The sequence below is a fragment of the Lontra canadensis genome, unplaced genomic scaffold, assembly GCF_010015895.1.
Source record: "Lontra canadensis isolate GAN:19392208 unplaced genomic scaffold, GSC_riverotter_1.0 scaffold28, whole genome shotgun sequence".
Classification (NCBI taxonomy): Eukaryota; Metazoa; Chordata; class Mammalia; order Carnivora; family Mustelidae; genus Lontra; species Lontra canadensis.
The window spans coordinates 11,787,845-11,809,735 of NW_022631022.1; the positions used below are offsets into that span (position 1 = coordinate 11,787,845).

Consider the following 21,891-nt stretch of genomic DNA (forward strand, 5'->3'; position numbering starts at 1 on the left):
CCCTGCCTTGGGCCTGGCCCTGGTTTTCACAGGGTTTAAAAGGTTTCCTTGGAGGCAGAAGGGTGGGTCGTCCACCACTCTTTGCGTCAGGGCTTGGCACTTCCCATAGAAGGAAGCCAGGCTCTTCCTGAGAAAAGCTGCAGGAGGCTAAGCAAACTCAGACCACATAGGCAAGAATCTTCTGAGCCTCTCTCTGCCAGCCAGCTCCCTGTCCACCCCGCCCCCTCATTCTTCCTTCAGCTGACTTCACTGCCCTCGCGCCTGCACAGAAGTGTCCTTTGCCCAAGACAGGATATTCTTGCTCACTCTCCTTGACTCTGCCTGTAACTGGGCTCTCTGCCCTACACCTACCCCCCCACCCCAACCCAATGCAAGGAGTAACCCCTTCAACCTCTTTCTTGCTTCTGCTCACACAGCTCTCCCTTCTGGCCATGTCCTGTGGTCAAAGAGACCAATTCTCTCTCCTTCCTATCTGCTTGCTTCCTTTTTTCTTTCCTTATTCACTTTGAGTTTAGGGGAGAGGGGAGAATCCTCAGATGCCAGGACAGCAGCATGGACTCGAAGTAACACAGAGAGGCTGGATAATTCATCTCTGTTCTTAACTCAGCATAAAAGCCCGACCCCCACAATTTCCTCTCCAATCTTCCCTCTAGACCGGGGTCTTCAGACTCCTGCCTTCACCTTAAGTGGAAACTGGATGAAAGCCCCATCAAGAGGAACTCTGAAAGTTGCATCTGGATGAAAAGGGAGCCTCTTGGACACTCCAGCAGCAGGTGAGGACCTCATGCCTTCTGATTCCTTAGACTTCTGTCTAACGGCACCAGTGGTAGGTCTGTGAGAAGAACCTCCAAGTGAGGGTTTCTCAGAGTGCCCTCTCTCTTGGCCCTGAGACGACTTCTCTTTTAGGTGTGGCCAGTTCTAATCACTATTGCTTTAGAGCTGTAATAGCCTTTTCACTTATTTTTTAAGTTCCTGGATCCCAAAATTTAGTTCAAGTAAACATTTATATACAGCAAAACATATGGTCTAGTTCTAACCCTTTGGTAGCTATGCGACTTCAAAAATTTCACCCTATTTGAGGTAGGGCAGCAAAGCAGGGCTGTGCCCAAATGTACTTTCTCCTGCCTTCCTGCTACTCCTCCCTCCCGTCAAGGGCCCATGATGGGGGCCTTGGCTCGGCCGCCCGTCCATCAGGCAATCATTGATAGTGCTGGTGCCGCTGAGTACTTTAGAACAGGCCTTGCTTAGGACTTTTTGTGGATTTGGACCAAAGGTAAGGCTAGAGGGGAGACCTCAGTGCCGTAATAAGTCCCAGAGGCCTGGTATTGGACAGTACATGTTACAACCTCTAGACCCCATTCTGAGGATGGGACAGCCCAGACCTCTGAGAACCAGTAGTCCTAGGACAACCCAGCTCCGGCCATTCGGAGGTGGCAGGGAGGTCACTGGAACATGGTTCCGCAGAACTCTTCTCTACCACCACCTTCCAGACATCGCTGGGGGTTGTGAACTGTCTTAGATAAGCTCAGAGTTAAGATTCAGGAGATAATCTCTGGCAAAAACGACATGAAACGCACATATTTATCTCTTCCAAAGTGGTTTAACACCAGTCAAAACTGAAAATAGACACAAAATAATTTTAGTTTTGAAAACTGTTCAGTGGAAGCATTGGAATGTGTGATAAAGTGTATTCTTCTCCATCTACTGAGCAAATGTTTTAGAATCTATGAACCAAGGCTATATGAGTCAGGAAGCTTTCTCCAGATTTAAGCCTTGGCTCCCTCTAGTGTCCCTGACTCCACCTTTGTTTCAGCCCTAAAATGCCTGGGACCTACCATCTCTATTCAATGAGGATTCAAAGCCCAGTTCAACTAGTCCTCTTCCTTTTACCACCCCCACCACACAGTGACCATTGATCACAGACTTCTCCCTCTATGAGCTCAGTTATCTTCTGTTGCTTGCAACTGACATTTTATTATATTCTGTTCATAAGATAGTTGTTTCATATGTATTGTTTGTCCTGCTCCCATCACAAAATTCCTGTATAGTTAACATTATATTGGTTTCAGGTGTACGATAGAGTGATCAGACCGTTGTATACATTACTCAGTGCTCGTCAACCTAAGTGTACCTTTAATCCCCTTCATCTCTTTCATCCATCCCCCCACCCACCTCCCTTCTGGCAACCATCAGTTCTCTGTATTTAAGAGATTTTTTTTTTGGTCTCTTTTTTTCCTTTGTTCGTTTGCTTTGTTTCTTCAATTCCACTTACGAGTGAAATCACATGGTGTTTGTCCTCTGCTGGTTTATTTCACTTGGCCTTAGACCCTTTAGGTCCACCCACACTTTTGTGAATACAGTTGTGTCTTTGAAATGGGAAACCTATACTATCAGGCATGCAATAGGTGCCTAATACTCTAAATGGGGAATAAGCATATTAGAGTCAGGAACAAAGCTAATATGGTGTCCCCGTCTCAAAAATGGGAAACAGACCCAGAGAACAGCTGCATCATTCACTCCACAAGTGTCCCCATGCTGGGCAACGTGGAGGAGACAAAGGTGCCGACCAGATGGGCCACCTCTCCTGCCCCTAGCAGTGAGGCATGGAAAATGACCCGTGCCCCCATCCCTAAAAGTGGAAGCCATGAGGAAGGTAAAGATAAGTCTGAGGGATCTCAGGTGAGGGAGGTGGTATATCAGCTGAGGGATTCAGGATGGTTTTATGGAGAAGGTAGCACTTGAAACTGATCTTGAAGGATTTAAACAGGTGAAAGGCATAGTGTTGTAAAAGCACATTTGGGGAAGGAAGCCTGAAGAAGAACACCAGAAACTGACTGGGATGCCTTAGAGTCCTCGGACAGCAGGCCCGGAATGCCAGCCAGGAAGCTTGCCCTCTGACCAGTAAGCAGGAAGCCCTCCTGAAGGAAGAACTTAGAAAAATGTCTAACTTCTTCTTCTTTTTTTTTTTTTTAAAGATTTTATTTATTCATTTGACAGACAGAGAGCACAAGTAGGCAGAGAGGCAGGCAGAGAGGGAGGGGAAGCAGGCTCCCTGCCAAAGCAGAGAGCCCAACGCGGGACTCGATCCCAGAATCCTGGGATCACAACCTGAGCCGAAGGCAGCAGCTTAACCCACTGAGCCACCCAGGCACCCCAATGTCTAACTTCTTGAGCATGTATTGAACTTCTGTTTAAAAAGTGAATTCTCCATCCTTGAAGGTGTTGAAGTACATGACGTGCTTTTATCTAGCCATGTACTTATGATTTCTGAGTAGGTGTGTACAGAGGATTCCTGCATGGATTGGATAATGCTAAGGTCACTTTGAATTGAGATTACCCAGTTAGGATTAGAACTGGACCTATGCTCTAGGAGACAAGGCTGTATTTCTTCTTATACTTAGTAAGTGCTCAATTAATGCTTCCTCACACAACAAATGACATGAACATACCTGTGCTTTAGGAAGAGGAATTTGGCAGCAAGTTTTAAACTAGAGCGGCAAGAAGGGAGAGACGACACACAGGGAGACTGGCTAGAACACCATTATATTTTCAAGGCCTACACCAGGTTAGTGGAAATGGGAATGGAAAGTAGATTGGCAATGTGGATGTTGAATCAAGATGACTATTTTGTCTTACTTACTTGTGACCTTCCTCGACAGATGGCAAATCCTGTGAAAGCAGAAGTACCTTATTTGACTTTATATTCCCACTGCCCAACACTGACTAGCATATAAAAGCGCGCAACATGTTTTAAATGTATTTGTGCAGTAAATGTTGACCGACTTTATGAGTAGGTGGTTGTGATGGTGTTACTTGAGGGGCCCTGGATGTCCCAGCGGCTGGACAAGGGGCAGCCAGGATCTCTGGATCTGAGCCCAGGACTTGGGTGGTCCTGGTCCTGGGGCAGAGGAGACTCAGACAGTAGCTGCCCCTCTTTCCTCACTCTGCAGTCTCTGTGACCCATGCCAGGCAGGCCCTCATCCTCACAACTTCATCATGTTTGGGTCCTTTCCACCCTTTTTGCCCTTGTCTCCCCTCTCTTGTTTTACTTCTCATCAGGATTTGACACAGCTGACCATTTTATTCTTGGAATATTCCTTTCACGTCCACGACATGATTTTCTTCCTGTCTTGCTGATGATTCACTTTATTCTGGTCATTCTGGCTTAAAATCCTCTTCCCAGTTTTTAAGTCAATGGTTCTCAGCCTTAGTTGCACACTAGAATCTCAGGAAGCTCTTTATTTTAATTTATTTTAAAGATTTTAGTTGTCCGAGAGAGAGACAGCATAAGCAGGGAGAGCAGCAGGCAGAGAGAGTAGCAGGCTCCCTGCTAAGCAAGGAGTCTGATGCGGGACTCGATCCCAGGACCCCAGGATCATGACCTGAGCCCAAGGTAGACGCTTAACTGACTGAGCCACCCAGGCATCCCATGGGAAGCTTTAAATCTCTTGATACAACTCGAGCTGCCCCACAAAACCAATTAAATTAAAATCTTTGAGGGGTGGATCCAGGTTCAATATTAATTTAAAGCTCTCCTAATGATTCCAGTGTTGTAAACCACTGTTGCAAGTATTAGTGTTCCACGGAGCTTCGTCTTAAATCTCTTCCTGTCTTTAGCTATACCCCTCTGTGCATGGGTTTTAAGAGCCTCTTTATTATGTTGACCTATACTTCTAGCTCCAACTTCTCCTCTGAACTATAAACTCACATGTAGAACTGCCTATTCGAGATCTCCACTAGGATACAGACATCTCAGATTTAACAGGTGCAAATGGAAATTTTGACTCTTGTTAAAAGTGACTCTTGTTAAAATCCCCCATCTCAGTTGATAGTATCATTTGTCCAGTCGTTCTGGCAAAGACCACTTGACAGCTATCTTTGACTCCTTTGTTGCTTTCTCCCCTCCTCTCCCCCTCCATCACATCCATGCCCACTCCTGCCCACCCCTTCCCCCTCCCCCCCCAACCCCCCCCCCTGGTGTTCCATCCCCCCCCCCCCCACCCCCCAATCCTGGGGTCCAGTCCACCACAACCCCAAACCCACCTCCACACCCAATTCACACCCCCCCCACCCCACGTCGAATCCACCTCTGTGTCCTGCTAGTTTTATTTCTAGAATCCATTCTAGACCCAACCACTTCCCTCCACCTTTCTCAACCCCCTCCCTTACAGTCTTTTCCTCATACAGCTCTTGGAGGGATCTTGGAGAACATAAATCCTATCCTATTCCTTCATCCTGAAAAAGGTGTCTTGTGGTTTCCTATGACATTTAATACAAAATTCAAGCTCTTGACTTTGGCCTCCAAAGTTCTGCACGATGTGCTCCCTTCCTGCTACTCTTACCACTTTCTCATGCTCCCTTCATTTGCTCTGCTCCTGCTACACACTATTTTTGCTGTTTGCAGAACACAGCTTTTGGCTAGGATACTCTTCACCTAAGTCTTCCTATGGTTTGATGATGACCATTCAACCTGTGCTCACATCTTACCTCTTCAGAAAGGTTTTTACTGACCTAGTCCCTTCAGGCGAAAAGATCACCGTGGTCCCCATCTGAACCTTGCTTTATTCTCTTATTAGCTGAAATGTTTACTTGTGTTCATTTCTCTGCTCTCCTCCCGCCCCCAGTAGAAAGCGGGGACCTTGTCTGTTTTGTTGCCAGCTTGTCTGCTGGCTCTCTGGCACTTGGTAGGTTCTCAATAATTATTTGTTGAATGAATTGTTAAATCCAGAATTGAAATTCAAACTGCTAGTGAAGCCGACTGTCCTAGCAGATCGCCACTGTGAGGCGGATGAAGTATCTCAGCATGAGGCATGATGAATTCAAGACTCTATTAACAAGTCTTTTAGGGGAGTATCTGGCTTAGTCTTTGGGCAGACTGTCCCCTACCACCACCACCCCCCAAACTCCCTTTCTTCCTCTACTCATGGTATCTGAAATTCTCCCCTTGGCAATTTAGATTCATTGAATTGAAAGGTCTTCACCTTCCGTAGAATTCTCTACTAAAAATCAAATGCATGTGTCTGTTGACTAAAAAGATACAGGAGAGAAGATTTTTTTGAGAGACCAAAGCAAGAGCTGAGGGGACGAAGCACAAAGGGAAGACAGAGGATTGTCATACTAAATTTTCTTCATGATGCCATAATGCCTTTGACAGTGCCCTTTGAGGAAACTGGTCATATAGAAAGCTGAATGGCTGTCTGCCTTAACAAGAAACTTTCTGTTCTTATTCTGTTTCTGTTATTCTGTTGGGACTAGCAACCTCCTAATTTATTTCTCTCTGCCCTGTGTACTTCCAGTTCCATTCTCAATCCCCAGTGTAACTTCCTGAGTGTGGGGACTTGACAATTTGGTAGTCTATCTCTAACACTCTTCTCCCATCTAACACTCTAATCCCATCTATCGTAGTAAATCAACCGGCTCGACCTAGAGCCATAAGAAAGTCATTCTGTACCGGGGATTTAAAAATACCTAAAAAATGTTATTAAATGCTGGTTAAAAACCTATTTCCTTATTATAATATTTATATCTTAAATAACCTGTTAGGGACAATAAATTGGATTTCCCTAGTGCTAAAATTTGGGTTCTCTGAGAAGCACACTCAGGGACGGAAACTAGCAGAGTATTCATTAGAAAGTAGGTACGCTTGGGATCAACATTTTGGGAAGCGAAGGAGGAAGGCCTGGGTAGCCCAAATAACTGAGCTCAGCACAGTCTCAACGAAGGCCTCCGCTCCCCCTTTGGGGAGCTCCTCAGAGGAGCTGAAATGGCTCTTTGCAGTCAACTCCCCTTGCCGCGAGGAGGCTAGGCTTTCGTACTTTCCCTTCAAACAGGCAGTGGATGCAAGCTGATCCTGGGTGAAGAAGGTTCTCTGTAGCCAAGGGCGACTTCTGGACCTGCCCTACCACTGAGCTCCGCCCACTGACAGCACTACCTGAAGACAGGTCTGGGCAACCCCACACAGAATCCATTGCACCTAGGGTTTCATGTTGATGTCACTTTTTGGTTGCTAACATTCGTCTTAGTATCTATTGAAAGACAGTTGAATAAATTATGTACTGAGGGTCTCTACTGAATTGGCTCTACTACTGAGAAATTTTTTCGTATCCATGCTGTGCTTCTGAAATACTGTAACTTTTTCCAAACATATGTTATAATGATAAGTTGTTGTTTGTTGATGTCATTCTTATTTAACATTTTGTGAAGCATTCACAGGAAGCACCAGGGTCTGAGATTATTTCTTAGCCATCTGCAGTGGCCAGTCTGGCTGACTAGAAAGGTAAAATTCTACTCTCATTAATCCTGCATTCTCCACTGAATCCAACTCCCAGGAGTTTTTCTTAAAATAAATAAACAAGCAAATAAACAAAATAAATCCCTCAGCCTGGATGATGTCAAAGGAACTAATTATTCAGGCTTCTCATTATAGTTTTGTCTATGTAAGGACTGTGGATTGGGGTCCTGAGTAAGCAAAATTGAGAATTAATGTGTTCTGTGCCTTAGAGGTGGGGAAATAGAACTGAAATATCCCACGGGAGGAAAAAAAATATCTTTATTGTGTAAGTGAGACAATAAGATTCATGATTGTAGACTTCATTGCTCAGGCCTGGCCAGCAGATACAAACAAAAGTATCCTTTTTCTATGGTGGTCTTTCACATGAGCAAGATTGGTCTCTGAAATGGGACTAAATTACACCTTACCTTGTTCATCTCTCTGCAGAAAGATGGACATGAAAGAACAAGGAAGTTATACTTAGTATATTCTGCATAGGTCTGAGCAAGCATTAAGCAAATAATAGATTCTTACCAGAAATGATATCCTTGTCTGGGGCTCCAACATTGTGGTTGGGACCTGGAGTTGGTGCCAGTTGGCCCTTAGGCTCTTCTGTCTCTCTCTCCTGCACTTTTTCCAGTACCTGTGGATGATGAGGGGCGTCCACTGCTTCCTTGCACCTTAAGTTTATTGCTGAGGAGGCTATGTTCCATGTTGCATTTGGATGGCAATATAGTCCAATGGCTTGACATGTGACTCTCAAATCCTGGCTTCATCATTTAAGTTTTATCATCTTGGGCATCCAAATTATCTTCTCTGGCCCTTAAGTGGTTCTTCTCTAAATTAACAATGACCACAGTGCCTACTCCTAGAGTGGTAAAAAGCATTACATTAGATAATACATGGGAAGTGTTGATGGTGCATAGCAAAAAATAATCCATACTAGGTATTATTATCTGCTAGGAGTAAGATGAGGTTAAGAATTACTTGGACATTTCTGGAACAAAGAGAAATTTAACTAACCCTGGTTGAGTTGAGAATTCTTTGAATATGTACAATTAAGTAAATAGCAATAGAGAAGAATCATTTCAATACAGAGTTGAAACCAATAAGAATTCCCTCTTTAAAGTTAGATGTCCCTGGGAGCTGTATTAAACAACTTAGTGTGGCAAAGGTAATAAATGTTAAGGTAGGAATTGCTTTTGCTGTCAATGAAAGTCTAGGAATTGCTATTTCTGTCAATCACAGAAGACACATGTCAGTCGAGGGATTGGACCTCCCCACACCAGAAAGCCTTCCCTGGCTGAGCAGAACAAGATGTAGCCTCACCAAACCCAATAACCTGCCTTTCTCACAAGAAAGTTTCAGTTATGTAAGTAATAATTCCCTTATGTGTCAAAAAAAAAAACAAAAAACCAAACTCAACAGACTTTCAAATTTTGATCTGGAGGCCAACTTAGGCTCTGCTCTACTAAGTTACTAATAATTGGTCAAAAGTAATGTGTCTTTGGACTGTTTCTTGCACTCCTCTTACATATTTTAGGTATTTAGTTTGGAAATCCTAAACTTCTATGTGAGAATGCCTATTGATTAATTTTTTATGTACTAGAGAAGAGTTTCTTACATATCCTACTGCTTTTCTAGTTGACTCTGCTCCATATTTACCCAACAAATGTTTATTGAATGCTCACAATAAACCAGCTATCTAGTAAGTGAATATTGTGAGTAAAGGAGGTAAAAGGAGGATAATTTAAGGTTAATAAGCAAATATCTTTAAAATCTATCAAATAGGTTTATGATTTTTCTGCTTTGCATTCATGAGTCCAAAAGATCTCAACTCTGTTCCTTAGTGTTGGTACTACATCTCTACAGTGTTTTAGTAAAATTTCTAATATCTCTGACATGGTATCATGCATCCAGTTGACACATTTGTCAAGTGATGCTGAAAGATTGTTCTAGTTAGTAGTGGAGACAATTAATCCCAAGGGCAATGTGATTACCAATAATGTAGTTTCTCTTATTTGAAGAAAGCTAGTAACAGGTATGAACTTAGCCTGAATAAATGAAACAATTTGTGGATTTTTTTTCCAGCCATCAAGCTTTAAGAGATTTTGAGGAGTTAAACATTATTTCTTTAAAATGAAATGCAAGGAAGTCAAGATGAAATAGAAAAAGGAAAGATGGAATAGTCCGAAAAGAGAAGTTAAAATGGAAATTGGTACCTCTCTGAAATTATAGCTATGTTGGTAAAAGCTTTGGTATCTTGTTCTACTATAAGTGAAGAGAGTTTCTAAAATATAAAAGTTTTACTGAAGGTAGCAGGAAAGGTTAGCATCCAGTAGAAATTGAGAATAATCAAGGCTTAGTTAGGTATTCTATAATTTACATGTCATTCCTCTATTGCTTCTTCCAGCCTACTTCATTTTACTTAATGAATCTCAATTTTTTTTATTTTGGCTTTTACTGTGAAGGCTGTGAGAGAAGTGCCAGGGTCCCACCTCCGCCCTCCTGAGTCAGACCATCCGGTGAGTAGAGCTCATTCATCTATCCATATTTTTTTAAATGTATAAAATAAACATAACATTGACCATCTTAACCACTTCTATGTGTACAGTTTTGTGGCATGAACTATATTCCAATTATTATGTAACCATCACCAACATCCACTTGCAGAAGTCTTTTCACCTTGAGGAACTGAAAATCTGTGCCTATTAGACAACAGCTCCCCACTCCTCCCACCTCCCCACAGGTTGCTCCTGGCAACCACCATTATACTTTGTATTTTATGATTTTGGTTACTCTGGGTACCTTATGTAAGTAGAATCATATAGTATTTGTCCTTTTGTGATTGGCTTATTTCTCTTAGCCAAATATCCTCAGGGTTCATCCATGTTGTGGCATTTATCAGTTTCATTCCTTTTTTAAGACTGAATAATATTCATTATATCTATATACCACATTTTGTTTATCCATTCATTCATCAGTGGACACTTCTACCTTTTGGTTTTTGTGAATAATGCTGCTATGAACTTGTGTGCACAGATATCTCTTGAAGACCTTGTTTTTAATTATTTTGGGTATATATGTAGAAGGGGATTGCTGGGTCATATGGTAATTCTATTTTTAATTTTTAAGAAAGCACCAAACTCTTCCACAGTGGCTATACCATTTTACATTCCCATCAAGAGTGCACAAGGGTTCTGATTTTTCTGACTCCTGTATATCTTTGCCAACATTTGTTTTCTGGTTTGGATTTTTTAAAAAAATAGTAGTTATCATACTGAGTGTGAGGTGGTATCTCATTGTGGTTTTGATTTGCATTTCTCTAATAATGAGGGATGTTGAGCATTTTTTTCAAGTGCTTCTTGGTCTTTTGTACTTCTTTTTTGGAGAAATGTCCATTCGAATACTTTACCCATTTTTAAAATTGGATGCTTGGTTTCTGTTAAATTGTAGAAGCTCTTTGTATATTCTAGGTATTAACTCCTTATCAGATATGATTTGCAAATATGTTCTCCCATTCTCTAAGTTGTCTCTACATTCTGTTTTGTCCTTTGCACAGAACATTTTAATTTTGATGTAGTCCAGTTTGTTTTTTTCTTTTTTCTTTTGTAGCGTGGGCTTTTGGTGTTCTTTCCAAGAAATCATTGTCAAATCCAGTGTCTTGAACATTTTACCCCTATGTTTTTCCATTTTCCACCTATGTTTTCTATAAAGAGTTTAATAGTTTTGGCTCTTAGGTTTAGGTCTTTAATTCATCTTGGATTAATTTTTGTATATGGAATATATGATGTAAGTTAAGGATACAACTTCAATCTTCAGCATGTAGCAGTTGTACTTAAGTTCCAGAGATATTTCTGGTGTTTGTGAACCACTGTGTTATGCCAGTGATATCCAGCTATTTCACCCCTTTTCTAAATACTAGGTCAGTCGTTTGTGGCCAAAAAAACCTTAAAGGACCAAGCACAGAGACAAATACTTGTACAAAGCTCACATACACTAACTAGATTATGCTCACTATTTAAAGTAATTTAAAATGTGAAATGACTGCAACCCACAATGATGTTATTTCCCTGTTTTTTTCTTTTTTCACATATATTGTTCCAGATACCCCATACCCCCTCCCCAAATCAAGCCTAGAAATAAGCACTTAAAAAGTGATTCTGAACTAGCTGCATAGCTGCATCTCTGGGGGGGCGGGGGGGATTAAGCCACCAATTGGGAGACATTTCTGTAACTTAGGCCACACCATATTCCCACAAATGAAGTAAAGATGAGCTCACAATCCAAAATTACAAATATTCAAGGAAATACTCATCAACCATGAGAGTTGGCAGAAAAATCTAATATACTTTATATAATATTATCAAATACACTGCATTTTGTTTAAACTTATGATTTTAATTCCATCTTTTGTTCCTTTAAAAGAAAAATAAAGTATTTGCTATTTTAACACAGTAGGTTTTGATCAGTGTACTCAAGGTTAATTGAACAAGAAAGTTTTCTATCTAGGTTACAGGCCCACCCATTCTACACACTTCCACAAAACAACCAAATAAGAATATTAGGGGACCCCTGGGTGGCTCAGTTGGTTAAGCGGCTGCCTTCAGCTCAGGTCATGATCCCAGCATCCTGGGATCGAGTCCCTCATCGGGCTCCTTGCTCTGCAGGGAGCCAACTTCTCCCTCTGCCACTCTGTCTGCCTGTGCTCTCTCTCTCTCTCTCTGACAAATAAATAAATAAAATCTTTAAAAAAATATTATTAGAAATATTGCGATGGAAATTAACTGATTAATGAGGGGGGAAAAACCACTTTATCTCCAAATGTAGAAATAAACTGATAAAATTTAAATTTCCATTCAGGATAAAAATTCACAAACAAGGGAATAAAACACCTATATGATGAATTTCACTCTACAGTATGTAACTTTTATACTAGGCATATACAGTATAATCTCATTCTATTAAAAATCTATACATATATATTATTGTTCACAAAGGTGTTAATAATCATAAGTTCTGCTAATACAAATATAATGTTCTTATATTCAGTTATCTATATATTCTCACTTCATACAGTGCATATATAGTGATTTTGCAATAGTAGAAGTAAAACCAGAAAAAAAAATCTGTAGCAAACATCATGCTTACAGGTGAGATGTCAAACATATAAGTCAAGGATGCCCCATTAGTTCTTTAGTTCTTCTATTTTATTTGAAGTTATAGTCAGTTCAAATAAAGGAAGTAAAAAGAAATGTTAAAGATTTATTTGAGAGAGAGAGAGAGAGCATGAGTAGGGGGAGAGGCAGAGGGAGGGGAAGCAGACTCCTCCCCAAGCACCAGGGGCTCAATCCAGGACCCTGAGATTATGACTTGAGCTGAAGTCTGATATTTAAAGATTTTTTTATTTTATTTTATTTTATTTTTTTAATTTATTTGACAGAGAGAGCACAAGTAGACAGAGAGGCAGGCAGAGAGAGGGGGAAGCGGGCTCACTGCCGAGCAGAGAACCCGATTCGGGGCTCAATCCCAGGACCCTGAGATCATGACCTGAGCCGAAGGCAGAGGCTTAACCCACTGAGCCACCCACGTGCCCCTGAAGTCTGATATTTAGCCAACCGAGCCATCCAGGCACCCAGGGGAATAAATTTTCTTAAACAGTATAAGAAAAAAGGGGTGCCTGGGTGGCCCAGTGGGTTAAGTGTCTGCCTTCAGCTCAGGTCATGATCTCAGGGTCCTGGGATTAAGCCTCATGTCAGGTTCAGTGCTCAGTGGCGAGCTTGCTTCTCCCTCTCCCTCTACCCACCCCCTTATATTCTTGCTCGTTCATGCTCTCTCAAATAATCTTTTTAAAAATGGCATTAGGAGAGAAAAAGATGGTTCTGAACATAGAAAAGTCAAGAGGATCTACAGATAAGTGATTACAATTTAAAATGGAATTCACCTAGATAGACTACTGGATATAAAGTCAATATACAAAAATAATTTTCATTTCTATAAAGCAGCAATAAACAAAATTAATAGTGAAAAAGACATGGTGCTGTACATCTATTTCCCCCTCTAGATTCCCTCTTCACCTTTCTCTACACTGGTAGTACCTTGGGATACGGACTGCAGTGACAGGCTCCCTTGCTCTCCTGCTTCTCATTCAGTTCGGCAGGTGGTGGTCCCAGCAGGAGATCCAAGGGAGGAGGAAAAGAGGATGGGGATTATATTACCTCATCTCTCTTCCTGTGGGGTTGTTCTTGGCTGGCTGTATCCCTCTATCAAAGGTCACAGCTCCCATCAGAGGGCCCTCTCCACATAGCTATTTCAGTCTTTGTGTTCTGGAAAATTGCTTTCTTCCCATACCTTTAAGTTTAGGAGTGGCAAGTGTTCTCTAACATTACTGCCCCCAGGTACAGCAGAATCCCTGATAGTTGGCTTAAACCCTGCCTATGTCTTTGTAAATGACCTAATGTGAGGGTATGTTTCCTACTGGGACCGTCAATGATCTAAACATTGTTTTTGACAGCAACAAAAAATTTAACTGGAAATAAAAAGATACAAAATTTTAAAGCTTAAGTAAAGGACATTTTTAAAAAGCTGTTGAGTTGTACCCTGTACATATAGGCATTGGTTTTTCTCCAAATTGATCCATAGACTTGATGAAATTCCAATCAAATTCCCAATAGTTTTTTTTTTTTTTTCATGAGACTTGACAATGGAAGTCTAAAGTTATATAGAAGAATAGAGGGCAAAGAATAGCCAAGAAAAATTTGAAGAACAGTATATCAGGTAAAGCCTTGCTCTACCAGGTAGTGAGTATTACTATAAACATGTAGTAATTAAAACTAAAATTGGTGCATTATAGATCATTGGGGAAATATAATGGTACTGGAACAATGATTATTCATATAGACAAAATGATAATAAAATTATACACCTATCTCCCATTATACAGAATGTATAAATCCCAGGTGAATTATAATTGGATTATGAAAAACTTTATGATCTCACATTACTAAAAGAGTATTTAAATAAGGCCCCCAAAACCCACATTAGATGTAAAGGAAAAAAATCTGATTAATCTGACTACATTGAGTTTTAAAATTCCATGCATTAAAAGTCATTTTAGAGAAAGTAAGCATATAAACCATGGCTTGTAGAAAACAGTAGGTGTACATGTAAGAGCATTGTGTGATCTCACAAACATGTGCATTGAAGAGCAATTTAGGAAGCACGGCTCAGTCTTGTTAAACATGCAAAATACCACATTTTTAGAGTATTAAAAGTATAAAGACAAGCATGGGAATGATAAATGCTATTAAATATAGAATAGTATTATCTCAAGGGGGAGAAATGAGACCAGAATATGTACAGTGGTGCACAACAATAGCTTCCACAGTTTTTCTTATTTCAGTTTTCTTAGGGAAACATGGGTGTTCATATTATTCTCTGAATCTTTATGTGGGAGATATTATCGATCCAAAGGACATGACAAAAAAGTAGAAACTAGATTATCAGGAATCAAGTCCAATCAACCAAAAGTTGTGGGATTTAATTTTTAAAATCTAAGCTAGATACAAACTGTTATATTTAAGAAAAAAATAAGAAAATAGCAGCATTGTTGAAATGAATAGGTATTAAAAAGAAAAAGTAAAATACTTCCTTATTAACTGGAAATCAAAACAGATTTTGGGGGGTTAGAAAGTTAACCAAGATGTTTTTCTAGTAATAATTCAGTGTTGACCCAAGGTAAAGGCAATGCAGCAGGAAAACAGAAGTAAGAAAAACATAATGGGATTAGATGAAGTAGGTGTGGGTACAACTGGAGTCCCTGATCACAGGTGTCCTTGAGCACTTCAGAAATTGGTAAAGAATTTCACAAAACCACTCGTGATCATTTTATAGAATTCTGGTAGAGTGCCTGCCAAGGTTCTGAACATAGAAAAAAATCAGCACAATGACAATTTTTTAAATAGAAAAGAATGGCTTTTGTATTGTAATATGTCCATCAAGTCAAATTCCTTGCCCAGAAAGCTATTGAACCTTTTGTGAAAGCATTAATTTGCAAATCTTAAAAAATAATGTTGGACTTCAATTCAACATGAGTTGGCTAAGATTAAAATCTGTCAGTTGAATCTAATTTTCTTCTGTGATGGGTCTGTTAAAGGGCAGCGACAGTGTAATTAATTGCTCGAGGCTCAGAAACCCAATTAATCTCTAAGTTGACTTTTATTTCATAGAATGTTAGTGCTAGAAGAGGCCTCAAGGATTATCTAGCCCACCCTCTTCATTTTACAGAGGAAGAAACCAACATCAGAGAGGTCAAATAACTTGTTCAAGGTCAAAGATCCGGTCTGTCTTTGCCAGTGCATCCTGTATGTAGGTTCAGAATTGCATCCTTTAAGCTTGTATGGGTTTCTTTACATCAGATCATAAGATATTATTTGAACACAGGTTTCTCTTATTCCATAAAATACCTGAGAACTCCTCTTATGGGTTTCTAAGCCTAAAAGTCTTTAAAATTTGGAGCCTGTTCCATAATGATTATGCAGCCAAGGGAGAATGGGGGAGCGGGCAGTGTCCTAGTCTGCACTTTCAACAGGGGATTTCTAGAAAGAGGAGCAGCCACGTGTGGGCTTGTGGGAAACCAGGGGTCCCAGTTTGGCGCTGGGAGTGACCCCGAATGCTGGTGGTACCATGCACGCTATGTCCTCTTTTAGGATTGATGTGCCTGATTCCAAAATGTAAGTAGAAAAAGTGGGCATGTGGAATCTTTTTAGAGAAGACATCTGTAGAGTCACGAAGCTAACAAAGATGACACATGAGAAGATCAGGGACACGAGACAGCTGCTATAACTGTGGGAAGCAGAGTGGCCCTCCACGTGTCAATGTAGTCATCATGGGGGAGCTCTGCTCCATCTTCTTTCAGGGAAGCTGCTTCAAGGAAAGCCATGGTCCGAGAACCTCCAGTTGCTGCACATCAGGGTCTGCGGCCCTATTCGTGTTGAGCCCATACTCTGCCAAAGCTGCTCCCAGACAGTGCCTGAGCATGACCAGGGGATTAGAGTCGGGATTTTTTTGACCCAACATGGGACATCCCTAATGGGAAGGCTTTGCTTGGAGACTCCCCACTGGCCTGGCAGAGACTCCATCAATTATGCTGCAGTTTGGGGCTCGTCCTCTTTTCCTCTCTCCCTTTAAAGGTGTCTGTTCTGAAGGCTCTCCATACCTACCTCTACTTCTCCCTCCCCTTTCTCCTTTATGACCTTTACCCAAGTAAACCTCTAGACCCGCCAGTTGGGTCTTGATCTGTATCACAGAAGACCGTACCTGATGCAGAGTATAGCAATCACCCTGGTTGGTGTCCAGGAGGGATTAAAAAATTACTTGAGAAAAAAATTAAGATCCTGTTCTGCTGAGGGCTGGTTTAATAGCTATAGTTTCTGTTTGGTTATTGTAGTTATCATTATTAGAATTTTTTTTTTAAAGATTTTACTTATTTACCTGACAGAGCTCACAAGTAGGCAGAGAGGCAGACAGAGAGAGAGGAAGGGAAGCAGGCTCCCTGCTGAGCAGAGAGCCCGATGTGGGGCTCGATCCCAGGATCCTGGGATCATGACCTGGGCCGAAGGCAGAGGCTTTAACCCACTGAGCCACCCAGATGCCCCTCATTATTACAATTTCTTAACTGTGCTCTGTCATGATGACATGACTTAGGATATATGTATTACAGTGAAATTTACTTCCAGGAGGGAAAACCCATGTTCCATAGACTCTAAGATATACTTTTTTTCCCCATTTTCTTCTTTCTAAAAAAAAAAAAGACTTAAAATAGATAATTACGGGGCACCTGGGTGTCTCAGAGGGTTAAAGCCTCTGCCTTCGGCTTGGATCATGATCCCAGAGTCCTGGGATCGAGCCCCGAGTCGGACTCTCTGCTCAGTGGGGAGCCTGCTTCCCCCCTCTGCCTGCTTCTCTGCCCGTTTGGGATCTCTGTCAAATAAATAAATAAAATCTTAAGAAAAAAAAAAAGATAATTGCCACAGTTAAATTGAAGGGTTTTTTTTTTTTTAAGATTTTATGTATTTGACAGAGAATGAGAAATCACAAGTAGGCAGAGAGGCGGTCAGAGACGAGGAAGCAGGCTCCCTGCTGAGCAGAGAGCCCGACTCGGAATTTGATCCCAGGACCCTGAGATCATGACCTGAGCCGAAGGCAGAGGCTTAACCCACTGAGCAACCCAGGTGCCCCTTGAACGTTTTTTTTTTTTTTTTTTTTTTTTAATGATAAATAAAATACTGGGCATTCTACCATTTATGGTGTCATAGATTCAATAAGAAACATTAGCTCAATTCAGGTCATCAGATGCCAGGTACTATTATAGATCCTAAAGATCTAAGGAGCTAGATTATCTTTTGTGGGTTATTATTTGGCTATCTTAGATACATCTACTAAGAAAGGAAAGAAAATCTTAAGGAATAGAATTATATGATGAAGAGGTATACTGTGGGTAACTATTGTTATGTGTATATCACTGTAGAAATAACTAGAGATCCAAAGAGGCATAAAAAAAATGTCAGGGAGGGGCGCCTGGGTGGTTGAGTCACTTAAGCATCTGATTCTTGGTTTTGGGTCAGGTCATGATGTCATGGTCATGAGATCAAGCCCAAAGTTGGGCTGCCACTCAGTGGGGGGTCTGCTTATCTTCCCTCTGCCCCGACCCCTGCTTGCACACACATATTTTCTCTCAACTTAAATAAATAAATCTTTAAAAAAAAAAAAAGTCAGAGGACACAAGAATATATGCTCTTGTCACTTCTGGCTCTATTTACTCTTTTACTCTTTTTTTTTTTTTTTCTACTTTTACAACTGATGTTTCCTTACTGGAAACCTTATAGGACAGAGCTGACTTGTGGTTATTCTGTCATTCTCCCAGCAGTATCTTGTATAATGAGATCTATGTGTTCAACACATTGAGTGTTGAACCTCATATTGATACATGGTTAGAAATCCCAAGTGAAGGACCAGGCCACTTCAACAAGCTTATCAATGGTTTCCTGGGAAAGAGGTTATAAGTAAGGATCTGTGGTCTGGATTCCCCATAAATGTATCTGCTTATTTAAAATTAGATTCTCTGGCACTGACTGCTTCCAAGGTTAGATTGAAAAGATTGTTTCCTTTCTTTCTCCATGTAGCCTTTATGCTTGGATCAGTTTCTCCTAGCATTCCCCATATTTCCAAAATCCTAGAAAAGAATAAATGGGGATCGCTTTGATATAGTGCACCATAATTACTGGAAGGGTTGCTGTAGTTTGTGGAAAATACTTAAAACACATTAGATTCAGCAATTATTTGGAAAAAAAAATGGTTTTGTATGAAATGATGCCCTAGATATTGTAGAAAAGATTCCATAAAATGAGAAGTTCGCTGTAATTCAGAAGTTAAAAGCATCTCCCTAAGATTGGGAAAGAGAGGCAATGGGATTTAATTCAGTAGTTTTTAAACTTTTTTGACCTGGGCCCATAGTTAGAAACACATTTCATATCATGATTCAATATTTTCTTCCTTCCTTCCTTCCTCCCATTTTTCTATCTTATTTGTGATCTACATTTTAAAAAATACTGGACATGGGGCGCCTGAGTGGCTCAGTGGGTTAAGGCTTATGCCTTTGGCTCAGGTCATGATCTCAGGGTCCTGGGATGGAGTCCCGAGTCGGGCTTTCTGCTCAGCAGGGAGCCTGCTTCCCGAGCGCCCCCCCCCCCACCACCTCTGCTTGCCTCTCTGCCTACCTGTGATCTCTGTCTGTCAAATAAATAAACTCTTTAAAAAAAAATAAAAATACTGGTCTTTATGAAAGACCATGAGCTGGGAAGGCAGACTTGATATGAAACTCTGTCCCACGACTGGCCCCTTCCATGAATCTGGCAAGCTGCTACTTTTGAATCTTATTTTCTTCATATGTAAAATGAACTGGTTTATCCCGATGATTATATTACATATGAAGTGACTGGCAGATAGTAGATGCTCAATAGATATAAGGCAGTAGGAAAATGCTTTCTAGATGTTTTGCATTGCATTTCCTTGTACCCATTGTCATCTGTCGTCTCAAGGTAGGGTTGTTACAGGATTTCTGGGCCATTCTTGTCTGTTATCTCTATTAGTGAACTGATACAGCCTCTCTTTCTGTCTCGCTCCTCCCATCCTATTCTCCTCTCTTCTTTCCTGTCTCCTTCTTCTTACAGACCCATAATTCCTCTCTGTTTTCTGGCAATGGACCAAGCAGGGCTGGGTCTTAAGACAGTGTAAATAGTCTTGCATCAATACTCCTTTGCCTTGCCTCAAATGTCACAGCCAGCATGGGTTTTTTCACTGTCCCTCTTCACGGAGCTGCTGTCTTCGTCTGCCATTCCTCCTAAAGGGTTATTGTGTGTCTCTTTCTCTCCAGTATCTGGCGTGAATGCTCAGGTTCCGAGTGCCTAGTCATTCTTCTTTCCTAGGAGGTTGCTCAGGCTCTCTGCAAATTATTTCTCCTGGGCCTGCCCCACTAGCCCTCCAGACATACTCACATTTCTCTAGGTACATAGCTGATATGCTATTATTTATTTAATCACTTCCTTATCATTGCATATTTGCATTACCCCCCCTTTTTTGGGCTAAATTGGAAAATTCCACAATGAATAAAATAACGCATTTAGTGGTTTAAATTTTGGGTCTAATTAATTTTCCATTAGAAAAAAATGATACAAATATACCAAATTTGATCAAATAGGTAGTTTTTCCAAAGTTAAGAAGTGAAAAAAAAAACTTTCTAAAGGTAGTCCACATATATGTGTATCTATGTATTAATATGCACATATATATTGTATAAAATCAGAGATTTATAATTCAGAAAGAGACTCCTCCATACTTTGCAATGAATTGAACATGGGCATCTTTGCTTTACCGCTAACCAAATTACAGTGTCTCTGCACCAAATGACAAATCCCTAAACAATTATTATTTGCTGTTGCATATCCTGTTTATATATATACATGATATGTATGTACCAATCCCCTCTTTTAATACTAATTTATATCACTTTTCATTCATTTCTGTTCATTTCTGTTCCTGTACCTGTACTTGTTGTGTCTGAAACGTCTTTCTCCTATGCTTAGAATGTGACAAAATGCACAAAAATGGGCAATTGAGGCAATTCCCTATATGAAGATAATAACTTTTTTCAACTATGCAGTATTTTATTTTATTTTTTAAGTAATTATTCTACTGAACATTGGGCTCAAACTCAGGACCCTGAGATCAAGAGTCACAGGTCCTACCAATGGAGTCAGCCAGGTGCCCCTCACCTACATGGTATTTTAAATAAAAGTGGCTCTCAAAAAAAAATTACCCAGATAAAATTTTATTCATATCCACAGTGAATATGCATTCCTACTGTGTAGTGTCACCCAATCTTGGAAATGCATGTATAACATGTCTGTAGTTCCTTTCCAAGTTCGCTTTGGAATTTACCAAATCAGCTATTTCCTATAGAATTGGTGAGGATGGAAGTACAAGGATGAAAAGCAAGAGAGCAGGGAAGGGAGGGACCCACTAATCTAGGTTTAAATGGGGTGACAAGTCATTTAAGGGCGTCCTTTTCCTCCCCTGCCCCACAAACAATATTTAGCGCTTGATTCTATCGTCACCTTGTCAATGCGATTCCCAGATTATTGTGGCTAAAATATCCGGAAACAGATTTTACTGTCTCAATGAAACAATCAGATTCAACATATGGAAACTGGCTTATTCTGAATCAACCAGAAATAGTCACTTCCTAAGTGCATATCACAGAGAGACAAAGTAAGAAAGGAAGTTATATACAATGAAACCATTAAATGCAGATTTGCCACAAGGCAAGATGGTAATGCTTGAACATTATGAAGTGTGGAAACTGCACAAGCACATTATATTTTAAACACTTCATCTACTTAACAAACTATGTACACTCTTCAACTAAATAAGATGAATTGAGATTCAAGAGGCAGCACCGTACTGGCAAATCTCATCCTAAAGGCATCCATTAATATAAATCAACAGTAGCAATTTGGTTTGATCATTTATTTGCAAGAATCATTAAGGTTTATTAGCATAATTATTCCCTGTGGGATTTCATGTCAAGGAAATGAAAAATGGCATTATCAATATTTAAAAGATAAGTGTGTAATGTTCAGAGTACTTAAACAGTCATCTGCAGGTGGTGTCCAGCTGCAGCAAATTAGATTAGATTTGGGCATTTTTCTGAATGAAAGAAAAGTTGCTTTGTTTTGATTGCTTCATTTTTTAAAGTAATATAATTTTGTAAATTTCTACTGTATGGTTAGAACTTACAGTGTATAGCTATAAGGTGCCTTATTTCAGATCAGGAACTATGTTACATTCAATCCTGTTATAACTATTATTAAGAAATATTAATCATATAACCCATCATCTATTATTATTATTATTATTGATTTCTAATTTTTTAATTTTTATTAATGTATAATGTATTGTTTGCTTTAGGGGTACAGGTTTGTGAGTCATCAGTCTTACACAATTCACAGCACTCACATAGCACATACCCTCCCCGACGTCCATAACCCAGCCACCCTATCCCT

The 21,891-nt window shown here is 40.3% G+C and overlaps 1 protein-coding gene across 1 annotated transcript in view; it reads left to right on the plus strand.

The window, feature by feature from the left end:
* Positions 1 to 733: 733 nt before the first annotated feature.
* MNS1 (meiosis specific nuclear structural 1) overlaps positions 734 to 21,891 on the plus strand; it is a 70,844-nt gene continuing 49,686 nt past the window's right edge. Inside the window, exon 1 of the mRNA XM_032864883.1 lies at positions 734 to 773. The gene's annotated coding sequence lies outside the window, so the exon portion shown is untranslated. The remainder of the gene's footprint in view (positions 774 to 21,891) is intronic.